At 42.5% G+C, this 7,690-nt stretch overlaps 1 non-coding gene across 1 annotated transcript; it reads right to left on the bottom strand.

The window, feature by feature from the left end:
- Positions 1–7,331: 7,331 nt before the first annotated feature.
- Positions 7,332–7,418, bottom strand: trnastop-uca (transfer RNA opal suppressor (anticodon UCA)). The gene has a single exon. It is a non-coding gene; the product is annotated as a tRNA-Sec (tRNA).
- Between the last annotated feature and the right edge of the window lie 272 nt (positions 7,419–7,690).

Here is a 7,690-nt window from a genome sequence, read left to right as displayed (position 1 = left end):
GACTTACTGCTACAATTAATAATCGTCCCAGTAAATGCACAAAACCCCTACATTTATTGGTGCCCCGTGTGAGGATGCCTACAGAGGGGATGGGAGATGTTGTCCATGATGGCCTCTAGTTTGGACACCATCCTCCTCTCAGCCACTTCCTCCAGGGGGTCCAGGCCAGACCCAATGACATAGTTTGCTCTTCTGATGAGCTTGTTCAGCCTGTTAGAAACCACTGCTCTAATCCCAGAGCCCCAGCATATCACCGTGTAGAAAATGGCGCTCACCACAACCGACTGATAGAACATATGTAGCATCTTACTACATACATTGAAGGACCTGAGACTCCTCAAGAAGTAAAGTCAGCTCTGACCCTTCTTGTAAATGGCCTCGATGTTCTTAGACCATTCCAGTCTATCGTTGATGTGCACTCCCAGGTACTTGTATGAGTCCACCATCTCCACGTCCCCCCATGGATGTAGACAGGAGTAGGTCTGACCCTTTTCCTCCTGAAATCTACCACTAATTCCTTCATCTTTGTTACATTCAAGTGCAGGTGGTTCTCCCCACACCACTCCACAAAACTGCTGACCAGTCTCCTGTACTACTCCTCCCGCCCACCCTTGATACATCCAACAACTGCAGAGTCATATGAGAACTTCTGCAGGTGGCAAGACTTTGAGTTGTATTTAAAGTCGGAAGTATAGAGGGTAAAGGAGAACGGAGAAAGAACTGTCCACTTAGGAGCCCCTGTGTTACTTACTACCTGTTCAGACACACAGTTCTGAAGTCTCACAGACTGTGGTCTGCCTGTCAGATAGTCAGTGATCCATGAGATCATGGAGGGACCGACTTGCATCTCCTCCAGCTTCCTCCTTAGAAGTAAGGGCTGGATAGTATTGAAGGCACTGGAGAAGTAAAAAAACATAATCCTTACAGTGTTGCCAGCCTTGTCCAGGTGTGAGTAAGCCCTTTGCAGCATGTATATGATTTAATCCTCCACACCAACATGAGGCTGGTAGGCGAGGGTGTCCAGTGATGAACTGACCAGAGGTCTCAGGTGGGATAAGACCAGCCTCTCCAGTGTCTTCATGACCTGAGAAGTCAGCACAACTGGTCTGCAGTCATTGAGGACAGAGGGGCGCCCTTTCTTTGGTACCGGGACCAGGCATGATGCCTTCCAGAGCAAAGGGACTCTCTCCAAGCGAAGGCTCAGGTTGAACAGTCACTGGAGCACTCCACTTAGCTGATCAGCACAAGCCCTCTGAACGCTGGGACAGACATTATCTGGTCCTGTGGCCTTACCCTGGTGCAGCCTCTTCAGCTCCTTCTTCAGCTGGTCAGCCATGATGGTCAGCTGGCCTGGGGGATGGTGCTCATAGCGCTGTCAGTGCTGCAGGTGTTAATGTCGGAGGTGTTGGAGAGTGGCAGCTGTGGGGGATAAGGAGGGGTGAGTAGCTTTTGGGAGTTGTAGCTGTAGGCAGCCATGATTGTGGGGGGATGGAGGAGGTGTTGGGCAGTCGCAGCTGTGAAGGCTTCGGGAGCGTGTGGCTATGGGGAGATGGGTGTTGAGCCACAGAGCGCCCTGAATCAAATCTGTTAAAGAACTAGTTCAACTCGTTGGCCATCTCCAGGTTCCCCTCTGTTGCACCCCCAGCCTGTTTGAAGCCATTGATCTCTCTCATGCTGCTCCATACATCCCTCACCCTATTCCTTTGCAGCTTGTCCTCTACCTTCCTCCTGTAGGCGTCCTTGCTCTCCTTAACTTCTGCTTTAGTTCCCTCTGTACACGCTTGACCTGTTCCTTATCCCCCCTCCTAAGGGCTCTCTTCTTGTCATTCAGAAGAGCCTAAAGGTCACTGGTGATCCAGGGTTCGTTATTGAAAATGCAGTGTACGTCTTTGGTGGGGATGGTGTAGTCAACGCAGAAGTTAATGTAGTCAGTGACACATTCCACCATGCTGTCTATGTCGTCCCCATGTGGTTCGCACAGCACATCCCAGTCGCTAGCCTTCAAAGCACTAGGAAGATCCTCCATAGCCTCCTGAGATCATCTCCTCACATTCCTCATTGTTGCAGGTTGGCGCTGGACAAAAGGCTGCTATAGTGGTGTAAGCAAGACAATGAGCAGATGCTTCTCATTGCAATTAGATGAGTCTGTAGTCAATTTGGGCAGTTCGTTTGCTTACATTAGATACGAGTTTGAGGGCACGTCCCATTAGGACTTTCTGTTCTGTGAACCGCTACCAACAGAAATTACAGCAGAGCACGTTTCAGCTTCTGAATGAATTTATCGAAGAGAATAGCATCGACTGGATAAAACGTGTCAGAGTTTGTACAGACGGTGCTAGAGCGATGACAAGCCGACATAACGGTGTAGTCGCACGAATTAGAGAGGTTGCTTCAGAAATTAATGGACGCATTGCAACATCCACCGCGAGACCTTTGCCGTCAAGAAAATGCCTGACAATTTAAAATCTGTTAGACTCTGTTGTGAATTGTATCAAGGCTCGAAAAATTAATTCAGATCTGCTTTCCTAGACTAAACAGGCTCACCCCTCTCACTGTATTGGTGCTTTTTTATTAGTTGTTGTTACTGTTTTTTTTTTCTGTAGAACACTTTGAGAAGCCACCTTTAAAGGCACTATATCAAATAAAGTTTATTATTATAATATTTATTATATGTATGTGTAAATGTGTGTGCATGCGCTCATGTTGGTCATTGAGAATTTCTGGGGTTCCTATGAGATGATGACTTGAAGGTGGTACCTGGATGCTTTAGTTGGATTAGGGGTGGTACTTAGTCCAAAAAGTTTGAGAACCACTGCTCTATACTCCCTCTGATTCCTCACCAATGCTCCCAGTTCATCCATCTTGTTCACTAAGGACCTCACATTTCCCATAATGATCAAAGGAAGATAGAGTTTAAAACTCCTTCTCTTCGCCTTTCATGTCGCACCAGCCCTACAGCCTCGGCTTTTCCTCCTCAACTCCGCCAGAACTGATGGCTTCTCTCCAGTGAGTAGAGCCGGTCGTGCTAGTGCGATCAGCTGGCCCCGCGTGTAGACAATGCCTGTAGCTGTCAGCATTGAAACTCAATAAAAATAGAGGTCCTAGAAGCAGAAAAAACAAGGAAAAGTATCTCAGCTCCCTAGTATTCATCATGTTGTGATTGCAAATCTAGTTGCCGGCAAGGATATGAAGGAAAAACACTTACTCACTAGTGTAGTGTGCTCTCTGAAGGCACCAGTTCTGTAGGGTTTGGGCATTTTTTGGGACAATTATTAATTGTAGCAGTAAATCACAAAATTGATTCTTTTGATGGCTTTAGAATCCAACCATGCGACATAACTCAAACAACGCACACACACAGGTACTAATACACGAGGATACATTTATTAATACATAGAATATGCATGTAAAACTAACAGATCTTATCGAGAGGGTTATCAGAATACAAAAGATATATATTCATTCAGTCACAAAGAGTTACATATCAAGAGGACATACATTCAGTATATCATTCATTTAGACCGTTTCATAATTGAACTTGGTTATAACTTCTACATTAGATACTCAAAACAAGTACATAACTCTTAGGAATTAAATTGATATCAACTGGTTGGGATAACAATTGAATTCTCGAGCTGTAATGCATTGAAGTTGAAAGTTCATCCAATCTTTGGGAATTCAGATCTCCTGCGGGCACAAAGAAACAGTTGCAGGCTGTTGCTGTCCAATCCGCGCTCTCTGGCTGCGTGCCAGGCTGTGCTGTGCGGCTTGCGACGGTGCGCTGCTGATGCTCACTGACCGGCTAGTTAGTATTGGCTTTAACTAGCAAAGTTTGTGCACAGGAGAAAAGATGACTGTGGGTCCCAGCAAGTCAAGAAGAGGACCGGTTCGTTCCTGATGAAGAGCTAGTTCTGAATAGTGATTCAGTTTTGACCTGTTCATGAGGCTTGCTGCTGGTGCTAACCTCGGGTGGATCCTCCGGTTACTCTCTGGCAACCTCCGATTGGATGCAGCAACAGCTTGTCACTGTTCCATTGTGTCCACGGGAGATCTGAATCCACACAGATTAGATGAGTATTCAACATTCTGCATTACAGCTCAAGAATTCAATTGTTACCTGAACCCCAGTTGATATACAATTTAATGGGGTTTATAGACCTCTTGCTGTTCTCAGACTGGGACCGTGCAGTGATGGACAGGGAGTGGTTTCACTCCCATTCCGACCAAACCAAAATTTGTGCCTCTCCAAATATAACTGAAATCTACTCTACAGACAAGAAGCTAATAGAAAACGTACGTGGTTTTGCCAGAAAAGCGTCTTTGCCAATGTTGCTGGGGCTTATAAGACCACTTGCTATTCCCAGACTGCGACCGTGCAGTGATGGACAGGGAGTGGTCTTACTCCCCTCCCGACTAAACCAACATCAGCTATTAGTGTGTTACAGTGTGTGTCAGTGTGTGCCAGGATGTAGAGAGAGAGCTGGATATGAGCTGCCTGGACCTGGAATGAAATTTCTCGCATATAATAAATAAATCATAAAAATATTGAAAGTAATAACAATGAAAACCATTGCAATTGCTATAAAAACCTTTAGATACTCCTAGAGAGCCTTTATCTGCTGTTATGAAAAACAGATTCACGGCTCGAATCTGTGTCTGTGTTCTGTGTTAAAATAAATAGTTTTTTTTTACACAGAAGACTGACAGCTTCGCGCTGTGAATCTGTTTTTCTAGAAAACGTGTCCGTGGGGGAAGGTGGAGTGTCTTTCACTGGAAGACTCATCCTATTCTACTTTGAAAATACCTGTGAAACTGGTTTAATTCAGCACCGCCAGTACTCCCATGGAGTGAGATGAAAACTGCGCAGCGCCAGGCGAATGCACAACATTAATTTAGGGCTTTCGGCCCCACTTGGATTTGCACCTTATACCCTGTGGTACCGCTGTGTACATACAGTACGAACATGTTATGATATTTAGAAAGATAAAAAATGCCAATAATATTTCCCATTTTAGTTTTTCAAACAAAAACTCATGGCGATAGCTGGGTTTGAACACCAAACCTCAGGGTTATAAACCAGTCACTTCAGCTATAACGCCACCAAGGCAAGTCATGTGACAGTCCCTGAAACAGCCATACACATATCAATGGAAAGTCTTATACTACTTTTGTGCAACAGTACATGGATATAGTTATACCGTTATTAGTTTATTTAGATATACGAATCTAAAAAGTATGCTTTTGTGTAATCCGATAAAGAACGTATTTGCAGAAAAGGTTAAAACGATCACTTTTCACAAAGTATATAAATGTACAGAAATATGGCCAGAAGGAGCACATAAAAACGTTTAGAAATAACCACATGTAAGACTTTGATGCTTAAAATGTTTAGGGAGAAATGAAATACTAGTCTGTATTTTTTCTTTAAACTACCAAGACCAGCCATATGCAGTACAGTTAACATACAGTAATATGTTTATGTTCCTAAATTAATATCTTTTATGAGCATGTGAAAGGCACGGTGAATCGGAGATTCTCAAGACTTACTTTGCATGATTGGAAACAATCGTATCAACGTAATGCTGTGGTGTTACTTTTTGTCAATGAAAAAATAAAGTATTTTCATTTACAAAGACGGTTACAAAGAATGTGGACCAGGGTAATACTTTGAGTTTACAGCTTGTCCAAGGTCATTCATTATTAATACTATTAGTAATATCTTCGGTAAAGACTTTGATGCATAAAGTATTTCTGCATAATTAAAATATTTATGATAAAGGTGGGTACATTTGTCCAACTGAGCAATCTTTCTTTCAAAAAATATACCAACTTTTTAATGTATAATGATTAACATGCTGTACTACACAGTTTAAATTTAATCATCTAAAGAGTATACAACTTAATGTTTTTTAATTGAATAAAGATTGTCCCTCAGCAGTGATCGGGATTCAAAACCAGTGTTTTCTGGCAACAGCTCAAATGCTGTACATGAGAGGTTAAACTTTATTAGCTCCATCAGGTCGTGATTCCAGATACTATTATCTTACTGCGGTATTATACGGTATGACGCGATATGACGTGTTCTGATGCGATGCGCCCACCGCGTTTTACCGCAGCGTAACTACCACGCTCGTTTTGAATGGCTGCATCTGTAGATGACCCTTACCTGGATTAAAACAGACCAGGATAAAGTTAGCTTGAAGCTCAAAAACGATTTTGGCATGCCTGTAGCATTTTCACAAAACCTCCTAGAGTTGTGAGAACACTTCCTTTGTGTATAAAGTACATTGTGAATGTTTTCACAGCTTTCACTTTTATGTTTTATGCCATTTTTTTGACCACACATGAATATTCTTATGTCCATATCTTTGCAAGGGAATCAGTGCGAATTTTAATGCTTATTAAATGACCGCAGGCACTTTCCACCCGCTCTACTCTTCTCAGAAAAGAAAAGGCTAACCTTCGGTGGATGTTTTTGGTTTTGCTTGTTCACATATCTCCCCTTTTTATAAAACGATGAGATTGAAAACTGAGAGCCACTGTTGTTTCATCAGTGAAAAGTACATAATTAAATGCCTCTCCCTGTTCAATCCATTGGAAAGGGGAAAGGGGCATAAAGCGTCTGATGGTCATAAACGATATTAATTTAGGAACAGCATCAGAGATATTTTTTAAGTGCACTGCATCGGCAAGAATACCATAGCACATTTGTTTTACACCCTGGCGGAAACAGGCTTCCATAAAAATCAGTATAGCTTCTGGGAAATACATTTTTCCTGCATTAAAGTTTAACTTGTTCAGAGCACCCTACATTACAAACCCCAAGCGTTTCATTTTGAGCTGAAGACCCTCACACCTGAAGAAGGATTCACAGTCATAACGTTCCAAGCTGATGCGGCTACCCACCAAAGTAAATGTATTGCAGTAAATGTTTATATCATTATATCTAATTTTTAATGTCTTTTTTAAAAATTAAAAAAATCAGTTGCCCAGCCTAAGAGGGGGAGGTCTGCTCTCATTGACAGCTGACACTCCCCCATACACTCAAGTGAAAAATTAATAACGCCAATGTAAATGTCATATTTAAAATTTGTTGATAAAAAAAATGTTAAGTTCTCTAAAGCTTTCTCAGTCAAGTATGATAATTTACCTAGGGAGCTGTGTAAGCATGCATAGGCAGCAAAAGTTCAGCTAAACTGGGAAGAAAATGCTTTCAGAGAAAATGTTTCAGGTGTGAAGAATGCAGATCCCCATTGCAATTTTAACCAAACCTGTCCCCATACGCCCTGCCTCCACTGCGATTAGAATATTACGCTTTCGAAGAGAGACTCCGCCCAAAAGGTGGAATTGAACCACTCTGTCGTTAAACAGCTACAGGTTTGAAGCCTGCACCCCAGACCACTGAGGATCATCTGAGGATTCACAATGCGAGAAATACTGCTCAATATGTGTTCGTGCGAACAAACCCGCATATGTGATATTTAGGAATATATATTATAGTATTGCTGTAGTTGTAGTGTTGCTGTAGTATTACTGCACATAAAGTAGTATAAGATTTCTTATTGATATGTGTACGGCTGTTTCACCCCTATGCTACAGATGCTGCCATTCAAAACAAGCGGGCGATACCGCATTATTTAGCATAAAAAGAATAGGAGCATACTGTAACGCGTGTGAAGGACATAAACAA

Source organism: Lepisosteus oculatus, chromosome 2 (genome assembly GCF_040954835.1).
Source record: "Lepisosteus oculatus isolate fLepOcu1 chromosome 2, fLepOcu1.hap2, whole genome shotgun sequence".
In the NCBI taxonomy this organism is placed as follows: Eukaryota; Metazoa; Chordata; class Actinopteri; order Semionotiformes; family Lepisosteidae; genus Lepisosteus; species Lepisosteus oculatus.
The sequence above is the reverse complement of the archived record's forward strand: the minus strand, read 5'-3'. Positions and strand labels throughout refer to the sequence as shown.